This window comes from Triturus cristatus, chromosome 3_1 (genome assembly GCF_964204655.1).
Source record: "Triturus cristatus chromosome 3_1, aTriCri1.1, whole genome shotgun sequence".
Taxonomy (NCBI): domain Eukaryota; kingdom Metazoa; phylum Chordata; class Amphibia; order Caudata; family Salamandridae; genus Triturus; species Triturus cristatus.
The window spans coordinates 1,011,749,827-1,011,771,631 of record NC_140583.1 but is presented as its reverse complement, the minus strand read 5'-3'; positions in this window follow the sequence as shown (position 1 = coordinate 1,011,771,631).

Sequence of the window (21,805 nt, the reverse complement as noted above, 5' to 3'; positions counted from 1 at the left end):
TGGTCGCTGTAGACAACTCTTCTGGCCCTTTACGCAGCTGTAGTGTAGCAAAAGCACATCCATTTACCCAACGAGGTAGCACTTACTGATTAGCCAGTAGAAAGTACTCCAGTTGAGTAGAGGTATTGCACAAAACGGTGGTATCTTCTTGGGCGCCCGTTGGCACGGTGGCAACGTTACAGACACACATGGTCGCTGTAGACAACTCTTCTGGCCCTTTACGCAGCTGTAGTGTAGCAAAAGCACATCCATTTACCCAACGAGGTAGCACTTACTGTTTAGCCAGTAGAAAGTACTCCAGTTGAGTAGAGGTATTGCACAAAATGGTGGCATCTTCTTGGGCGCACGTTGGCGCGGTGGCAACATTACAGACACACATCTTCTGGCCCTTTATGCAGCTGTAGTGAAGGAAAAGCACATACATTTACCCAACGATGTAGCTCTTACTGATTAGCCAGTAGAAAGTACTCCAGTTGAGTAGAGATATTGCACAAAACGGTGGCATTTTCTTGGGTAAATATGCAGGGCAGGATTCATTCTGGCACGATGCTCCTGTCACAAAAATTAAACCCCAACAGGAAGCACTTTTATTTGACCTTCAACTCGGGCACCTGCTTTATTTATATCTGTAAGTCTTACAGATATAATTATAAATAAAGCAGGTGCCCGAGTTGAAGGTCAAATTCAGTAACGCATTAATCAGCACACCAAAATCTCCGTGATCATGCAGAGATTTTTTGCCATTTCGCGATATTTTGCGAAAGACACTTTCGCTAATTTCGCCCACCCTTAGCGCCAGCAGGCACGCAATCGGCAATGTGTCACCCTGTGACCCAAGTCCCACAACATAAGCAACATGGACGTAAGGTGAAATCATTGACCCTACATGCATCCATACCTTCACACTTGCAAGATCATAGACATGACACTCCGTTGTGTAAATGAATGTTTAATGCACATTCAATAGAGTGTTGCAGCTGGAGCAGTACAGGGCCATGCAAACCCCACCTTGCTGCGCTGGCCTGTGGAGGGCCAGCCAGAGTCCTTCAGGGAATGACATGTACATCAGCAGTGGTGGAGTCCAGTCCGCAGTCTGATATCTGTGTCATTGGTGACAAAATAGAATATGGCACTCAACGTCGAGGTCCATGGTGAGTGTCGCAGAGTGCATCGGGGGACAGTGAAAGGGGATGATGCTGAAGGCAGAACCAAGCAGAAACAGGCCATATGGCGGACAGGAATGCTTCCGCTTCCTTCTGACCACGGGGGCAGATTCATCCGCATCTTCGTCCTCAGCTGTTGCATGTGCCTCACATGTGGGTGGTGGTGGTCTGTCTCCAGCACTGTGTGGCAGTGACACTGCAGGGGCCGGAGGTGGAATGTCTGCTGCACTGTGTGGCACTGACACATCATGGGCCGGAGATGTGGATGGAGTGGTAGCAGCAGCATGCATCAGCGCCAGGCCTTGTGGCAGCAATGCCATGAGGATGGTCTTTATGGCATTGAGGGACCCAGCTAACTCTCTGGTGTGCAGCCGTGTCAGCCGATGTTTCCGCATGCTTATGCTCCCTGTCCTACATGAGCCTCTGCATGAGTCCCAACTCCCGGGCGAGCTCGCTGGAGCCACTATGACTGGCCAGTCATTCTTGCCTCTGAGTCAGGACCCTGGCAATGTCAGCCCAGGCACGTTGGAGAGCATGGAGTGGACAGTCAGTGTTGGTTAGGGACTGTGAGTGGTCCCTGATGAGACTTAGACACCCACGAATGGCGTCTAGTTTGGCTGCTATGCGGTCAAACCCCACCTGCACCTGTTCGGCCAGCTTCTCCTGGCACCCCAACACATGGAGTTGGAAGGCCAGGTGTTCATCGTGGGGGTCCTGTGAGGCAGCTGTGGTGGTGGGTGCTGCCTGCTGTGTGTACTGTGCAGGAGGTGGGTTCTCCTCATAGCAGCTGGGCTGCCCTGCTCCTGGAAGTGGGCTGCGGAGGCTGTCCATGAGCTGTTTGAGGGTGACGTAGTCAAAGGTCTGGTTGTCCTCTTCGTCATCAGAGAATAGAGGTTGGGACTGCTCTGCAGGAGGAGTTGAATTTCCCTCTGCAATGTGAAGGGGAGATGCAGTTTAACATTGTGTTCACATGTATGTTGATGCATTGTACATGTGTACATGCAGACTGAACGAAAGAGTACATTGTTACTGTTTGTGCGGAACTGCCTATGTGATGTGGGACAGTGGACATTTCGACAGCGATGCCATATGTGATTGGCCAGTTACTGCACATAAGCGGCACCAGTTGTGTCCCCTTTTCTGTTGTGGATGTGTTGCGGATTGTGCCACATCATTGTCAATGTTGATGTGCTCTGCATGTGATGTGTGTGCCGCTTTTTGGGGAGTCGCCCTGCAGCTCTGATTTGGCTGCCCCTGATCCCTTACATGCGGCGTGCCTTTGACTTCTGTGCTTCTACAGTGCTGGATGTGAGAAGGTGGCCTGATATATGCTGTCCACTAGCTCTAGTGGGCACCTTGTATCAGTCCAAACAACCCCTTATGGTGAATTGGTTAAAGACAACCTTTATTGAAAGCTATTCTAGTGGTAGCTATGGAGAGCAGACTTCAGGCTAAGTCTTGAAGGAATGTAAAGCAGCTTGTTCTACCAGTCTATAATCTCTTGAATGATCAAATGAAAGGACAACCACACCAGGTATATATTTAAAATATATGTATTTAAGATAAAACACACCCCTCTAGTTTCTTTATGAGACTGGAGTTTGAAGTACTTAATTTACAAGTTAGCAATCAACAGTAATAGCACAAATACACGTTTGGGCCCTTGGGGCGTACCAAACCATATACCAATAAATTGGTATAAACACCATGACTGAACTAGACAGAAGGCCTAGAGCCTGTAGAATCGCTGGGACCCCCAGGAACCACCCAAGGTAGTGACACAGGTGACCCACGGGGACTGTGTGCAGTGTGTAAACACAACCGCGGGTTCCCGTTAGCTTCTATGGGCAATGTCGCGGTTGGAGTTTTAAAGATTGGGGACACTTAGAATCGAGTCAGGACCAAACCCTTTTGGACTTAAGAAGTTCTAGGGCTAGCACCCACGGGAGCACCAGAGTGCTCGAGTTACCTCACCCAGGGAAGCCGGGTGCATAGGTCTCTTTTGGTGTAGGGTCGCGTCGTTGATTACAACGGAAGCTGGCAAAGAACTGCTGCTGCCGTGAAGAGGAGACGTGTCCGAAGAGATCCAAACCTGGATCTAGGATGGAAGGAACCTGAAAGCAGAGGGACAGAGTCTGGGTCACTAGCCAGTGACCGAGGGCAGGATGGACCAATGCCCACAGATGTCGGGTGCTTCAGGTGAGTTGACGGGTGTCTTGACTCTTCAGCCACGAGGTCCAGGAGGGGTCAATGACGTCCATGAGCCAGATTCGAGCTGTCCCACAAAGTCTGTCAAGTGCTGCGGTGTCGGCGACCAGATTGGACCCAACAAGCCTTGGCAACAGCAAATCTCGTGGAAAGTGAAGAAGGAATTCGGGGCAGACCAGCAAGGTCTGAGGAACTCACCCAGCGAGGGTAAGTCAGGGCACGTCTGGAGCAACCAGAAAAGCCCAATCAGAAGAGGAGTTGCCTTCATGGGGACCCACTAGCCAACGGGCTAGCGATCGGTATAGGAGCCTCGAGTGGTCGCACTGGAAACTGGCCCACGGGTCACTCGTAGAGTGGAGGCCAGAGATCTTCGATGCAGTCTGTGCTCAAGGCAGGGGCTACTCAGAGCCCAAAGCAGAATTTCAAGGATACACAATAAGTCGATGTACCAGCAATAGTACACGGTGTCCATGGGTCACGGTTCCCCGCCACCCACAATAGCCACGGGACTCAGCTATGCTGTGGACTCAGGGTAGCCTCGGGTAGTCAGGAAATCCACCTCTGGTGATGCAGAGACTTCGGTGTCCAATGGGAGCTTCGGAATTGCAGACCGGACAGTTGCTTCTTTGGTGCCTGCCAAGCATGGGAGTCACTCCTTGACCCCAAGGGAGATTTCTTCAGTCTTCTAGCCAGGATAGAACGTCGAAGGTCCAGGATATATGTTGCAGAGTTTTGTCCAGGGTAATCTAAAGTCTCTAGGACTGGGTTCCCATACTTATACTAAGTTTGGGGGTTGGACATACTCTAGGGACCCACCTATGGGAGGGTTTGGAAAGAGGGGTGGTTCCACCCATTTCCTTTGTCCAGTTTCGCGCCAGAGCAGGTAGCCCCTGCAACCGGTTTGAACTGGACTATGCACAGAGACATCAAATGCACCAGAGAGTGCTCCCGCCCAGCCCCAATATACATCTGCCTGTCTGGGGAGGTGGTTACACCTCCCTGGGACAGGAAACCTATTGTCCAGGCCTCCCCTGACGGAGTTTCGGTCAGCAGCAGGAGGCCAGACCCGTGTCTGTGGCAGAGGCATCCATTTTGTGACGCCAGGGTTCAAGAAAGTCCTATCAGGTTAGACCAGTGTGAACATGTCTCTCCCTCGAGAAGGGTGGAATGCTACCCCCGCCGCCAGAACTGGCGAGGGGAGGTATAATGCACTTAAGAGTATATGGTCAGGCTGCACCACAAACAGCATCAGAGGGGGTACTCCGAATGCTGCAGAGGGGCTCTGCTCATGCAGGGCCACCCTTTCACATAAAAACCAAGCACTCTGCCTTCAGGATTGTTAAGGACTGCCATAGTAGTGACTTATAGGTTTTATATGTGTGTGCAATGGTAGTGATATAGGTAGCCTATACCATTGTAAGGGGTGCAATCACACCCTTACCCAGGTTGCAGTAGCAGACCTGTGGTGCCATTTTGGAGTGCTTCTCAGCGGTGGCATAATACATGCTTCAGCCCCTGGTAGGCCTCCTAGGCACCTATGCCCTAGGTACATAGTATACCATATACTAGGGGCTTATAAGGCACTCCAGAATCCAATTAGATATGTACCTAATGTACATGCCAACCATTTTAGAGAGGAAGCAGCTAGGCTGTGGTCCTGATTAGCGGGGCCACAGCCAGACTAAGGTCGAAAAACAGTGCAACACAAGCAAAAAGTGGGGGTACCCATGTGAAGCAGATCCTACTCTCCTACACAACCCCCCCCCAAACGCAGGGACATTAACCTAACCTTGACCAGTTGAGTCTTCATGTTCTAAGTGGAAATACCCAGAGAGTCTATCTGAATTGGCATGGTTACTCCCAGGTCTATGTTCCACTGTAAAGTCCATCCCCTGTAGGGAAATGGACCATCTAAGCAGTTTGAGGTTTTCACCCTTCATTTGTTTTAGCCATAAGAGGAGCTTATGGTCTGTGTGAACAAGGAAGTGAGTACCAAACAAGTATGGCCTCAACTTCTTCGGAGCCCAAACCACAGCAAAGGCCTCCCTCTCAATATCTGACCAATGTTTCTAGGGGTCAGCCTTCTTCTAATGAAAGCTGCTGGCTGATCCTGACCTTCATCATTCAATTGTGACAGTACAGCCCCTACCCCCAATTGAGATGCATCTGTTTGGACAATGAACTTTTTGCAGTAGTCAGAAATCTGCAGAATGGGAGCAGTGCACATGGCCTGCTTCAGGTCATCAAATGCCTTTTGACAGCTAGCTGTCCACTGAACCTTTTTGGGCATCTTTTTAGAAGGTAAGTCATTCAGGGGTGTCACTATTGTTCCATACCCCTTGACAAATCTCCTATAGTACCCAGTCAAGCCTAAGAAGGCTCTCACCTGAGTCTGGGTAGTTGGAGCAACCCATTCCATTATGGTCTGGATTTTGCTCTGCAATGGTTGAACCTGGCCTCCACCTACAAGGTGGCCCAGGTACTCAACCTGACTCTGCCCTATCTGGCACTTAGTAGCCTTGACAGTTAGGCCTGCTTTTTGCAGGGCCTCCAAAACATTCCTCAGGTGGATCAGGTGATCCTCCCAGGTGGAGCTAAAGACGGCAATATCATCTAGATATGCTGCACTAAAGTCTTCCAGGCCTGTAAGGACTTGATTCACCAACCTTTGGAAAGTGGCAGGTGCATTCTTCAAACCAAAGGGCATTACCACAAATTGATAGTGCCCACTAGGGGTAGAAAATATTGTTTTTGGCTTTGCAACATCAGCTAATCTGATCTGCCAGTAGCCAGCTGTCAGGTCAAATGTGCTTAGAAACTTGTCTGAGGCCAAAGTATCTATTAGCTCATCTGCCCTGGGGATGGGATGGGCATCAGTCCTAGTGACTGCATTGAGACCCCTGTAGTCTACACAAAACCTCATCTCTCTTTTCCCACCACTGGTGTGAGGTTTAGGTACCAGGACTACTGGACTAGCCCAAGGGCTAACTGAGGGTTCAATCACACCCAAATCCAACATCTTTTGGACTTCTGTCCTTATACATTCCCTGACATGGTCAGGTTGCCTGTAGATCTTATTGTTCCCAGGTAGACTGTCCCCAGTGTCCACTTCATGAGTGAACCAGGTGGTCTGACTTGGAGTCAGAGAAAACATATGTCTAAACTGGCTGAGAAGGTTTCTGCAGTCAGTGTGCTGCTGGGCAGTGAGGCTGCCTGCCAAGGCTACACCATCAACTAACCCATCATCAGGGTTCTGAGAAAGCAGGTCATGGAGTGGGTCTCTCTCTTCCTCCTGTCCTTCATCAGTAGCCATGAGCAAGCCCATGTCTGCCCTGTCAACATATGGTTTAAGTCTGTTGACATGAAGTACCCTGTGGGGACTCCTAGGGGTTCCAAGGTCTACCAAGTAGGTAACCTCCCCTTTCTGTTCAACATGTGTATGGGGGCCACTCCATTTGTCCCGGAGGGCTGCTGGGGCCACAGGCTCCAACACCCACACTTTCTGTCCTGGCTGGTAAACAGTCAGTACAGCCTTTTGGTCATGCCAGGCTTTTTGCAGTTCCTGGCTAGCCTCAAGGTTTTTGTTTGCCTTTTTCATGTACTCATCCATCCTGGAGCGGAGACCAAGTACATAGTCCACTATGTCTTGCTTTGGGGGCTTGAGAGGTAACTCCCATCCTTCCCCACCAAACACAATGGACCCCTGACAGGGTGACCAAACAAAAGTTCAAATGGGCTGTAACCAACCCCTTTTGAGGCACCTCCCTGTATGCAAATAAAAGACAGGGGAAGAGTAGGTTCCATTTTCGCCTAAGCTTCTCTAGGAGTCCTTTAATCATGTCCTTTAAGGTTTTGTTGAATCTCTCAACTAAACCATTGCATTGTGGGTGATAGGGTGTGGTGAATTTGTAGTTCACTTCACACTCCTTCCACAGAGCAGTCACGTAACTAGACATGAAGTTTGCACCCCAGTCAGATACTAGCTCCTTAGGAAAGCCTACTCTTGAGAACACACTCAAGAGAGCTCTTGCCACCACAGGTGCTGTAGTGGTCCTTAGGGGAATTGCCTCTGGGTACCTGGTGGCATGATCTACCACCACCAGTATAAATCTGTGCCCAGATGCTGTTTGGGGATCCATGGAACCAAGAATGTCAATCCCTACCCTTTCAAAGGGCACCCCCACCACAGGTAGTGGTATCAGGGGGGCCTTTGTAGTGCCACCTGCTTTGCCACTGGCTTGGCAGGTTACACAGGAGCGACAAAACTCCTTTGTGTTTTCAGACATGTGAGGCCAGTGAAAGTGAGGAACAATTCTGTCCCAAGTTCTGGCCTAGGTGTCAATAGGAAAGCCCTAAACTTCCGAGGTATAACCAACCTCCTGGATGCACCAGGCTTGGGGTCTCTACTCTCTGAATATAGGAGTCCATCATCCCAATAAACTTTATGGGTGCCACTAGCATTCCCAGCAGCCTCATCGGCAGGTTGCTGTCTGAGGGCTTCAAGAAAGGGGCAGGTTTTCTACTCCTGGCTCAGATCAGACCTGGAAGGGCCCCCTGTCCCCAAGAACTCAACCTGGTCAGGTTCAAGCTCCTCTGGGACAGTTCCTTCTTCAGGCTCAAGATCATCTCCCTGAGGAGACTGATCAGCATTCTGAGTCAGGTGGGAAGGCTCTGCCTTAACCCTACTGCTCCTCCTCTTGTGAGGCACCTGGTCCATTATTCAAGAATCCAGCACCTATCCAGCGTTAGACATTTTGGCCTGTGACCTAGTCACAGCAAAGACATGAGCAGGGATCCCTAACATTTCTGCATGTGTACTGAGCTCCACTTCAGCCCAAGCTGAAGTCTCTAGATCATTGCCAAGCACGCACTGTACTGGTAGGTCTGCACTTACCACAACCTTCTTAAGGCCAGTTACCCCTCCCCAGGAGAAGTTAACAACTGCCAGAGAATGGTCTATTCTGACATTGCTAGCATTGGTCACTTGGTACATTTTGCCAAGTATAATTTGCCCAGGATCCACAAGATCTTTTGTCACCATTGTGACACTTCCTCCTGTGTCCCTGAATTCCCAAGCTTCTACTCCATTTATTAAAGGCTGCTGTCTGTATTTGCCCAGATTACTGGGACTCACACAGGGAGACATATCTATACCCCCATCACAGACAAGCACAGCCTGAGTTGGACCTTTGACTAGGCCAGGGTCCATCTCAGAACCCAGGGTCAACCCTACTACACCCTTATTCTGAACATTGCCACCACCTATTGTAGTTGTACTAGGGGGAACAGGTGCCTTAGGGGCAATGGTGGCTGGAGTAGATTCTTTGGAGTTGGTACAGTCACTGGTCCAGTGAGTTTTCTGTTAACAGATTTTGCACCAAGGTTTCATTTGGCCTTTACCCTTACTTGACTGTGACTCCCCATTAGAAGAAGATTTTTGGGGCCCTTGAGAATTCTTCTGGTCTTTACCCTTGTCCCCACCCTTGTCAGAGTGCTTAGAATCCTGCTTCTTTGGGTCAAGACCTTGGTTCTGTACCTTCTGCCGCACCCTGGTTCTGACCCATTTGTTTGCCTTCTTTCGCAATTCTTGGGGAGAGGTCAGATCAGAGTCTACCAGGTACTGGTGCAACAGCTGATTTTGACAGTTATTAAGAATCTGCTCCCTCATTATCAGATTGTACAATCCTATGAAGTCACACACTTTACTGCCCAATAACCAACCTTCCAGAGCCTTAGCAGCACAGTCAACAAAGTCAACCCAGTCTTGATTTTGTGCTTTTTGGGTGTCTCTGAACTTTAACCTGTATTGTTCAGTGGTTAGGCCAAACCCATCTATCAGTGCACTTTTCAAGACCTGGTAATCATCAGCATCCTCTTCTCTTACAGTGAGGAGCTTATCTCTACCTTTGTCTGCAAAGGAGAGTCATAAGATTGCTGCCCACTGACCTTGAGGGACCTTCTGTACTTTACAGGCCCGCTCCAAGGCAGTAATCCATTTGTGGATGTCATCCCCACTCTGGTAGGGAGGGACAATCTTACTTAGTTTTCTATGGTCATAAGACCTCTCCCTCTCTCTAGGGGAATTGCTGCCACCAAGGGACTCTAGTCCCTCCTTTTTACTAGCTCTGTAGAGCTCTAGGGCTTCCTTTTCTAAGGCCATCTGCTGCTTTCTGAGGTTGAACTTGTCTAGCTCATACTTCAGCAGTCTCTCTCTCCTCTCCTGGGAGGTTTCCCTCCCTCTGTGAGAAGAGACAGAGGTCCCTATAGAGGAGTTAGACTGGACAGATCCCCTTGACAGAGATCTATCCCTTCAAGCCCTACTTTCAACTCTACCTGGAGGAAAAAAGTAAGGAGAATTGTTGTCATCCTCCTCATCCTCATCCAGGTGAGCTGTGTTCACCAGACCCTTATCATTGTCATCAGTCTGGTCAGCATTAGAGGTAGGGTCAGGGGAATTGCTACCCCTAGGCCCAACCTCACCTGCTGCCCCACCCACACTGCCTACCCCATCAGGCCATCTAGGCCCTGAGATATCCAGCTTAAGTATCTTTATGAGATGGTGGGTGGATGGGCTTTTGCCTGTCTTCAGCTTCCTAATGAAACATAAGGCCCTAAGCTCTGCAAAGGAGAGATCTTCATATTTATCGGGAAGGAACTCACTGGCTCCTGGCAAGCACCCACTGGTTCCTGGCTGACTAGACATTACTAATGTGGTGTGGTGTATTGCACTACCTACACTAGTGTGGCCTACTAAACTCTCTTGAGTTGTAGAAAGGGTGTGCTATCCCTTAACACACAAATCTAAGTTCAGTAGAACTTACTGTAACTAAACTTGATATTATATGTACCTTAGGTACCTTTAGTGGTTTTCAGTTGATCAATTCAATTGAGATTATCTGATAAAACAATAGCAAGCTGGAATCCCACACGCTGCACACCATTGTGAGAAGGTGGCCTGATATATGCTGTCCACTAGTTCTAGTGGGCACCTTGTATCAGTCCAAACAAACCCTTATGGTGAATTGGTTAAAGACAACCTTTATTGAAAGCTATCCTAGTGGTAGCTATGAAGAGCAGCCTTCAGGCTAAGTCTTGAAGGAATGTAAAGCAGCTTGTTTTACTAGTCTATAATCTCTTGAATGATCAAATGAAAGGACAACCACACCAGGTATATATTTAAAATATATGTATTTAAGATAAAACCCATCCCTCTAGTCTCTTTATGAAACTGGAGTTCGAAGTACTTAATTTACAAGTTAGCAATCAACAGTAATAGCACAAATACACGTTTGGGCCCTAGGGGTGTACCAAACCATATACCAATAAGGTGGTATAAGAACCACGACTGAACTAGACACAAGGCCTAGAGCCTGTAGAATCGCTGGGACCCCCAGGAACCACCCAAGGTAGTGACACAGAGGACCCACGGGGACTGTGTGCAGTGTGTAAACACAACCGCGGGTTCCCGTTAGCTTCTATGGGCAATGTCGCGGTTGGAATTTTAAAGATTAGGGACACTTAGAATCGAGTCAAGACCAAACCCTTTTGGACTTAAGAAGTTCTAGGGCTAGCACCCACGGGAGCACCAGAGTACTCGAGTTACCTCACCCAGGGAAGTCGGGTGCATAGGTGTCTTTTGTTGTCAGGTCGCGTCGTCAATTACAATGGAAGCTGGCGAAGAACTGCTGCTGCCGTGAAGAGGAGAAGTGTCAGAAGAGATCCAAGCCTGGATCTAGGATGGAGGGAACCTGAAAGCAGAGGGGACCGAGTCTGGGTCACTAGCCAGTGGCCGAGGGCAGGATGGACCAATGCCCCCAGTTGTCGGGTGCTTCAGGTGAGTAGATTGGTGTCTTCAGCCACTAGGTCCAGGAGGTGTCAACGAAGTCCATGAGCCAGATTCAAGCTGTCCCACAAAGTCTGTCGAGTGCTGCGGTGTCGGCGACCAGATTGGACCCAACAAGCCTTGGCAACGGCAAATCTCGTGGAAAGAGAAGAAGGACGTCGGGGCAGACCAGCAAGGTCTAAGGGACTCACCCAGCGAGGGTAAGTCAGGGCACATCTGGAGCAGAAGAGGAGTTGCCTTCGTGGGGACCCACTAGCCAATGGGCTAGTGATCGTGAAGGAGCCTCAAGTGGTCGCACTGGAAACTGGCCAATGGGTCACTCGTGGAGTGGAGGCTAGAGATCTTCAGTGCAGTCTATGCTCAAGGCTGGGGCTAGTCGGAGACCAAAGTAGAACTTCAAGGATACTCAAGAAGTCGATGTACCAGCAATAGTACGCGTTGTCCAGGGGTCACGGTTCCTCATCACCCACGATAGCCACAGGCCTCAGCTTTGCTATGGACTCAGGGTAGCCTCGGGAAAGTAAGGAAATTCACCTCTGATGATGCAGAGACTTCGGCGTCCAACAGGAGTTTCGGACTTGCAGACCGGACAGTTGCTTCTTTGGTGCCTGCCAAGCAGGGGAGTCACTCCTTGACCCCAAGGGAGATTTCTTCAGTCTTTTAGTCAGGATTGAACGTCGAAGGTCCAGGATATGTATTGCAGATTTTCGTCCAGGGTAATCTAAAGTCTCTAGGACTGGGTTCCCATACTTATACTAAGTTTGGGGGTTGGACATACTCTAGGGACCCACCGATGGGAGGGTTTGGGAAGAGGGGTGGTTACACCCATTTCCTTTGTCCAGTTTCGTGCCAGAGCAGGGGCAGGTAGCCCCTGCAACCGGTTTGAACTGGACTATGCACAGGGACACGAAATGTGCCCCCTGTGCAGGACTTCAAAGCACCAGAGAGTGCTCACGCCCAGCCCCAATACACATCTGCCTATCTGGGGAGGTGGTTACACCTCCCTGGGACAGGAAACCTATTGTCCAGGCCTCCCCTGCCGGAGTTTCGGTCAGCAGCAGGAGACCAGACCCGTGTCTGTGACAGAGGCATCCATTTTGTGACGCCAGGGCTCAAGAAAGTCCTACCGGGTTAGACCAGTGTGAACATGTCTCTCCCTCTTGAAGGGTGGAATGCTACCCCCCCACACCAGAACTGGTGGGGGGGGGGGTAGTATTCCAAAGCGTTTGACACCAAACACGACATGATTCCGTGCAGCCATCTCAAAGTTAGCATTTACTGCGCGGTTATAATGCACTTAAGAGTATATGGTCAGGCTGCACCACAAACAGCATCAGAGGAGGTACTCTGAATGCTGCAGAGGGGCTCTTCTCATGCAGGGGCACCCTCTCACTTAAAAACCAAGCACTCTGCCTTCAGGATTGTTAAGGCCTGCCATAGGAGTGACTTATAGGTATTATATGTGTGTGCAATGGTAGTGATATAGGTAGCCTATACCACTGTAAGGGGTGCACGCACACCCTTACCCAGGCTGCAGGGCCAGACCTGTGGTGCCATTTTGGAGTGTTTCCCAGGGGTGGCATAATGCATGCTTAAGCCCCTGGTAGGCCTCTGAGGTACCTATGCCCTAGGTACATAGTATACCATATACTAGGGGCTTATAAGGTACTCCAGAATCCAATTAGATGTGTACCTAATGTACATGCAAACCATTTAGAGAGGAAGCAGTTAGGCTGTGGTCCTGGTTAGCAGGATCCCCTCATCCAGCCTGACATCCCCCATCACCAAGGTACATTCTTATCTTAGTTCAGTCTCTCTTCATTCTTTGTCTTATCTAGCCTTTTACACATCACTTTCTCTCTTTTTATGCACATTCTAACAATACACTTATCACATTTATAATTCCAACAACTTGGCACATTATCAATTGCACTATTGTGATGCAATTTCGTATGACATCATTATAGCAGTCCAACACAGTTTGATTATCTCTCCTCGAGGCTCTATGTAATGGAACCCACATGTTGTCTTTCAAAAAACCATCATTGAAGCTGTTTGTAATCCTGATATTCTTATTCACAGGTTGCCCCTGACGAAGGGAGGCGTCAGTCCCGAAATGCATCAGGCTTTCCTTTAAGATTTTGTATATATTGTTTCATGTGTCTACCATGATGTAATGATGACATGTTATGTTCATTTAGCCATATGATGTATTTTGATGATACAATTATGTTTTTGAATTCGATTTGAGGGAATCTCATGAACATTTTTGAAAAGTTAATACAATGTTATAAAAACAACAATGGTTTAATTTGTGTATTATGTATTTAAACAACTTTGGCAAAAGCAAATAGGGTTCTTCAGTGACCCACTGCACAGTGCACAGTGCATACAACCTACGGGTTTGTAACCTCTTTCCCTGATTAGCAGGGCCACAGCCAGACTAAGGTAAAAAAACAGTGAAACACCAGCAAAAAGTGGGGGTACCCATGTGAAGCAGATCCTACTCTCCTACAATGGAATGTTGCATTCTTGGGTGCATTGTTATCTTGGTGGGAGTTTGGGGTCTGGGGCATGGTTTGTCTGCAGATGTGCTATGTTTACTTGTGCATGTGTGTCATTGTGGCCGTCTTCCCCCGTCCCCCCAGTCCCTGGTCGTTACTCACCCTGTTGCTGTTGTATCCGGTCCTGTTGAGCAGGGTCCAGGCCCTTAACTCCTGCCACCGTCTCCCCACTGATGACTGTGGACACCATATCCTCCATCTCGTCCAGCTCCTCCTGTGGCGCTGGACTCCCACCTCTAGTCTGCATTGCTGCCATCCGGTTGTTTGCGAGCTTCTGCTTGGTTTTGCGCTTGACATCATTCCAGCGCCTCTTGGCCTCGTCCATTGTCCTCTTCAGCACTCCAACTGCATTCACCTTGTCCACGAGGGTCTGCCATATTTGATTTTTAGTTGCCAGTGTCACAGTGGAGGTGACGAACAGTAGTTGATGGTGTTCTATCACCTCCGTTATCAGGATCCTGTTTTCCTGCAGACTGAACCTTTTCTTCCTACTCTTCTTCTCCTTGCCCTTCCCTGACCCCGAAGTCCCAGGCTGGTCCCCGGTGTGCTTGTGGGGTTCTGGTTGTCCTCTGCACTTGCTCCGGCTGACTCCATTGTGCTTCGCTGTTGTTTGGCTTTTGTATGGTGATTTTTCACCTTTTGTAGTGCATTTTCCCGCATGTCGCTTGGGGATTGCAGGCCTGTGGCTGGTTTTCGCGAATTGTTGTATCGCGATTGGCGTCATCGCCGCTTTTTTTCACGTTGGTGTTTTGCATTTTTGCAGCGTCGTGTTGATGTTAACGTGTTGGTTTGAGGCGTTGTCGTGGGACTATCGCATGGTGCCGCCGGCTTGGGAATACCATGTTGACACAGAGTTATTTTACTGCGATGGACTGCGATGTGAAGAGTTACGTTATGCTACTTTTGCGGTAGTTATCACACGTTCTTGGGAATATCCCCCAGAATGTAGAATTGGGGAATAGATGACAGAAAACAATTAACCAAGAATGCATTAATGGAAGTATAAAAAAGAGAAAAATTAAAAAATAATTACAATGGAGGGAAAATAGGCACTGGCACAATATGTTTTTTACTGTTTCAAGAAGTTTCTTAGTAAATATATATATTAAACACATATTTCAAAAATAAAAACATGTTTTCTTTTCAATGCATAAAAATGCAAAAAAAATCAACATCTTTTCCAGACAGACACAATTCTCAAATCAATATTATTCCAATTAATCTCAACATATAAAACAATAAACATTCTTCTTATATCAATAAAACTCTCCAACACTATTCATCAAATTTTCCCGACATCATAAAATATAGTTATAATATTTAAACCACGTCAATCAGCGCACCTCCCAGCACCGCGCTGACCTCCTACCATGCTACAACAGCGTCCCACCACCAGCTCCTGTGCATCTTCCTCAATGTGAGCTCACTGTGCAAACACCCCACTGAGCCGTGGGACCTTATCTCCATACTTGCACCCAATGTCATATTTCTCACTGGGACCTGGGTCAACTCTTCATCCACCCCAGACATCACCACAGCAGTGCCCCACGGATACAAAATCACCCACAGGAACCACATCAACAAACCAAGAGGAGGAATCACCCTCATTTACAAAGAGACCATCCAGTAAACCATCACTACGGACAACCCCACCCTGGGAACACCTCAACTTCAGGCTTCAAACTGATGGCACGTCAACCATAAGAGACACCCTCACCTTTCAGCTCCTGGGACCATGCCTCAGCTCCTGCAACTCCATCTCCGACTTCATCACATCCCTCGCCATTGACTCCAATGACTTTATTTTCCACTGGGACCTACATTTTCACCTGGATGATCACAAGAAAACACCTCTGCTAACCTCCTTGGATGCATGAATATAGGATTCACCCAACTCATCCACAACCCCACACACACTTCAGGACACACGCTGGACCACACATTCACCTCCAGCAACCATGTCAAGTACAGCCACATCACCAAACTCTCCTAGACTGACCACTCCATTGTTCATTTCAACATCACCAGCTAACACATCGCTGTTCACACTCGACAGGGCACCCCCCACCACAGCTATAGCAAAATATCCACAACCCAATAGACCAGTGACCTCAATGGATCCAATCTGACTCATCCCTCGATCAGAGTGTCAGAAACTTCAACACCTGCATCAGAAAATGTCCCAACAACATTGCTTCCATCAAAGACAACAATCATAGAATTTCCACAAAACAGGCTACCTGGTACACCAAAGAATTTAGAATAGCCAAACGCATCTGTAAACAGCCGAAAAGAAAATATTGCACTAGCAAGGACACCACCAAACGGGACCTCCTTCAAGACCTTCCTATACCTCAACCACATTATCGATTATAGCTCCAATCACTGCGGGGAACTCTTCAAAATCATCAGGGAGTTCTCCAACCCAATATAGACAGGGAACAGAATCATTGCCTCGCAGGAGCTCTGCATCGACCTGACCAATTTCTTCCACGACAAGATCTCCATCATCCACAAAAACTGTGAAACCCAAGCCTACCGACTTCCTCAACCTAAACACGCCCACCGCAAACCGCACAGACCATCAACTGATGACATGCAACCTGCTCACCCCCAGGAAATTGCTGCTTTCATGAACTTCATCCACCCAGACGCCCTAATGACCCCTGCCAACACCACATTTTTGTTGGACTTGGCCCTTTTTGCAGGGTCATCCCTGAACTTTTTGCCTTCCTCCTGTATTTTCTGTGACCTGTTTTTGTTGGTTTTATGACTCTGGGCACTTTACCACTGCTGAGCAGTGCTAAAGTGCATATGCTCTCCCTATTGTAAATTGATGTATGGATTAGTGACTCCATGATTGGCTGGTTTGGTTCACGTGTCAGACCCTAGTACAGTGCACTGAGTGTGCCCAGGGCTTGTAAACCAAATGCTGCTGGTGGGCTTGCAGCACTGGTTGTGCCACCCACAGAAGCAGCCTGTAAAAGTGTGTCTCAGGTCTGCCATTGCAGAGCCTTTGTGCAGTCTGGTACTGCCATGCTGACTGGGCAAGTGCAGCCACTTGCCAGTCCCTAAAACCTTCCCTTTTCTGCATATTAGTCATCCCTATGGTAGGCCCAAGGGCAGGGTGCATTGTAGGTATAAGGTAGGACATGCCCTGATGTGTGTGGTATGTCCTAATAGTGAATTACAGCCCTTTTCGTTTTTCACTGTTGCAAGGCTACCTGTTCCCCATTGGCCAGAATGGGCAGTTTGATTATTACATCCCATAATCCTAACTGACTCAGGGAACTAGGTAGAAATTCAAGTTTAGTATGCCTGAACTCAGAATGATAAAATACATCTTTTAGTGAAGTTGGTTTTAACATTCTGTGTTTGAAAATACCACTTTTAGAAAGTAGATATTTTCTTGTCTAACCATCCAAGCCTGTCTCTGCTAGGTTGTGTATTCCTTATCTGGAGTTTGAGTGACAAGAGCTGAGGGATTCCAGGAGACAGGGTGAGTCAGCACAGGGCTGAATAGAAAGATCTGCATGTAGATGGGTGGGAGGAGTTGCACCTGGGACCTGGATAGGGCTGTGTCTTCCCGCCACAATGCTGGCTCCACCTCCTGTGGTGCGTCTGATGTCTCTGCCCTGCACTGTAAAAGAAAAGAAGGAGTCATGTAAACAGAGTGCTCCAGGACTGACCAGAACTTGTTTGGACTAGGCAAAGGCCTCTCTGCCTTCAGAGAACAAAGAGAATTGGTGTATAAAAAGGGGGACCCAGACCCCAGAACTTTAGATCACTTTGGGAAACAAGAAGAAACCTTTGCTGAGGAGCGGAACCAGAGAGACTGAGGAGAGACTATCCCTAAGCTTGAGGGATTGGCCTGCAGTGGTTGCCTGACTGCCAAAGAGAGGAGAAGGAAATTTGTGTATACTTTATTCAACTTGTGAAGGATCTCCAAGGGCTTAAGAAAAGAGCTTGCCTCCTGCTGAAGTCTCAGGGACAACAGACTTCACCCACCAGCTCCCCAAGAGTTCAAATTCAAAATAAGCTTTATTCGGTTGGGACATACAACCATAAAAGCACAATATATAACACATGACAAACTAAAATACCGTGATACAGATCCACATACATTATTAAAACACATACAGTTATCATTTTACAGTATCCAACATACTATGGTTATCTTTTCTTAAAATAAACAGTAAGCGCAGAATAGCATTGCATATTTACATTAGGGGGAACCATCGGGGCATTTCAATGTCGGGTATATAGTGCGTAAGTTAAAGCAAATCTCCAGATGTAAACAATAGACTCATAGCAGCGTAACCTGATATTGATAGCAATAGCGAAGGATCAACTCACAAAGGCTTAAAAAGTACAAAAACTAAAGTGCAAAGTGCATAGCAGCATAACACAATATTAGTAACGATGTTTCATTTCACATGCTAAATGTTAAAATGCAAAGTGCAGGAGCAAAAGGACTGTCCCTAACTTAATGAGGGATAAAGGTTCGCGTTAGAACAGCATACTCTTTCTTATCTTGATTGCACTTAAAATAAATGTAGCAGTATAAAAACATACATCAGGGTCGTTGAGTGCAAAAAGTAGGGTCATGCATCATTGATGGTATTGATTTCATACTTTTGAAACAAGGGCTTGAGATAGACAATCCTTAAAGGCAGGAAAAGATCACATAAAGTGCTTTGTTTTGTGGACCCGCGGACAAGCGGTAACTGGGTGCTGGTTCATCACAGGAAACGCAACCAGATGGTGCACAAGGCCTAATCTCAGTCTGGTTAATACATAACGATGGGAAGATCTAGTGACTATAGAGAGATAGGATTGGAAACCCAGCGTATCCATATAGTGGCGGTAAAACTGGTACATGGTTTGTTTCTTAATTAATTCCCTCCTACATACGTTCTTATGTGACAAAAAGATGTTCTTTAACTCCTGTTTAGATGTAACTGATGTCTTGTTATGCTTTCCCAGAACAGAGAGATTAAAAATGTCCCCATAAATTTGAGTTAAATATTTCAACCATGGTATCTTTAGGTAATTATCCAGGCATAGACAGTCGTTTATAATAGACTTAGTAAAAGTTGTCTCGTCTTTAGACCATATCGAACGCCAAAGCTGAAGCGGTCTCAATGCGATTAAATCACTCAAAAAGTTAAGACCAATCTCGCAATGAATAGGTTCAGAGGGGGCAGAGACAGGGAGACATAAAAGCTTTTTTTTAAAAGAGTTCTCTTTCACCTGTAAATCATGACAAGGTTCTGATCCCCAAATCCCAGCCCCGTAAAGGGCGACCGATGTACATCTAGCTTTAAAGATCTCAATCATGTCTTTAATGCGACGATCCCCCAGATTAATGGCAAATTTAAAAGCACCATATATACTTTTCCTCAATTTGGCCCGAACCTGGGATATTTCATAATTCCATTTCAAATCCGATGAGAAAGAGATACCCAAATAACAGAAATTATCCACATTTTCTATTTTATTACCCTCGATAAAAAACCATTGCAAGCTTTTATATTTGGGCCACATACCATTGTGAAGGTTTTGGTTTTGTTTATTACCAGCTTCCTCTGGTTAGTAAAAGCTGCAAACCCATCTATTAATCTCTGGAGGCGAACTGGTGTTCTTGATAAAAGCACGGCATCGTCCGCGTAAAGCAGTACTGGAACTTCTTTGCCTTTCACTAGTGGTGAATCCGCCTGTATCCTCTTATAGCATTGACTTTGTTAATAAACAGAGTAAAGAGTAGTGGGGCTAGTACACAGCCTTGGCGAATGCCGCGTTTAACATTAAAATTAGGGGTGCTTTCACCCTTCTGGCCATATCTAACTTTGGTTGAAAGGTTTTCGTACAACCTGGCCAAGAAATAGATAATCAATTTCGGGGCCCCTAGATTGAGTAAAACAGACCATAAAATTCCATGATCAACCAAATTAAAAGCACTACTTAAATCAATAAAAAGATTAGAAATAGAAAAAGCTGGCCCTGCTTGGCTTTGGTATATTTGCTGATTAAAAGCTCCAAATTAACACACTGTTCCAACGTGCCTAACCCTTTTCTAAAACCATATTGTGCCTCCAATCTTAACAATAAAACCCTACTCATTATTTTTACTGAGGAGTCAAGTAGGGAGATTGGACGGTAGTTCTTCGCCTCTGATTTGTTACCTTTTTTATAAATAGGGATAATAACGGATTCCCCCCAAGAGGAAGGGCAACCCTAAGTTACCGCTGCGTTAAAAACTCTGGTAAGTATGAGTCCCCACAGTTCTGGTATTGATTTGTACACATCAATGGGGACTCCGTCAACACCCGGTGCTTCTTTACTATTTCCTATTCCTATCAGGACTTCGTCCAAAGTTATATCAAGCGGGATAATTGGCCAAAGGCATTGGGTATTTAAATTTACAGAGGGGATATCGCTAGGGCTAAAATACTAGAAAAATGGGCCACTCATTCTTCACAGCTTACATGAGTTAAAAGCTCTGGGACTGATTCGATTTTAAGTAATTTTGAATTCACTGTTTCCCAGAATAGCTTATTATTTGAGGTTTCTGCTGCGAATGCAAGGTTGTCCCATGCCTCTTGTTGGAGCTCTTTCTTCCTTCGTTTTATATTAAGATTATATTCTTCTCTTAGCAAATGGATAACTGAACTATCCCTTGGTTTGTTTGAGAGGGCTATTTTCAAACTGTTCAGGGAAACAGTACAAAAGTGATCAAAGCAGCCCCTAGCCTGTGTTGGTTTCCTGGGGAGTAACACAGTCAGCAATTTAGTGATATGAGCGGAGATTTTAAGGAAATTAGACATAATCTGTGGCGGTTCCGTCCCAAAAGATAAACAATCATCTATTTCATTACTACATGTCTGTACAATCTTTTTTTGCATCACACAGGAGCTGGAACCTCTCCATTTCAGTATTGTACCATTAGGGCGTGTAGGTATGATGTTATTCACAATTGTACATGGTTCAGCTGTCTTACGCCCCCATATATTCAGGTACACAGTGATTGACTTATGGTCACTTATAGACAATTCGACAACCTGCGGGGTAGAGCATAAATTTACAATATTGGCTAAAACTATGACATGGTCAATACAACTATGCGCAGACCTTCCAATAAAGGTTGGGATCTCTTGTCCGCTCCCATCCTTAGCACACTGCAGAATATCCAGGTCAAATTCTGTCATTACTGCATTTAGAGTGTTACCATAGGTAGTATGTGGGAAGTGCAGATAATCATTACCCTCTTAATTTTGACATCCGCATACTTTGGTCATCGACAAAGGACAAGTAACAACATTAAAATCACCTAGCCAAACAATATTCAAATAAAATTCTTCCCTATTGGCCATTTTGTCTAATTCTAGTTTTAATTCTAAAACTACATTATAGCAGGTGGAATTGAAAATATTATTATAGAAGTTAATCAAAAGCACATCCTGGGCCTCCCTATGCTGCAGCCATAATAACTGTGAATAATGCCCTATATTGGTGCCTCTTTTGACTTTCATCGGTAAGTTATTTTTTAGTAAAATTAATAAACCTCCCTTTGCTCTTCAAAGGGGGGAAGGGGTTGCGGGCAGATTATATGCTACATAACCATCAAAATAGACATCTACGGTACCCCAGGTTTCCTGAAAACAAACTATATCAAATGAACTAACAAATTCCTTCCATCCTAACACACCAGACTTTCTTGCAATGCCCGCTATGTTCCAACTAGTGATTGAGTAACCATCATCCTGGTGTGTTCCAAGAGTTCTTTGCCTGCTGTTTTGTGAGGCTTTCTGAGGGACTGCGTGTCGCAAGGAGCTGGAAGCGCGACTCACGAGCAAGAAGCATGTCGCCGCACTGCCGCTATTGCTTCACAACGAGAAAGCTCATTGCATCGTCAGAGAAGAGGATCGACTTCGCATCAGATGCCGCCGCATCACCGGGAAGCATGTCACAGGGCCTGTCGTGGCCCAGAAGAACCGTTGAGTCATCGCAGGGTCCCCGAAGCACCT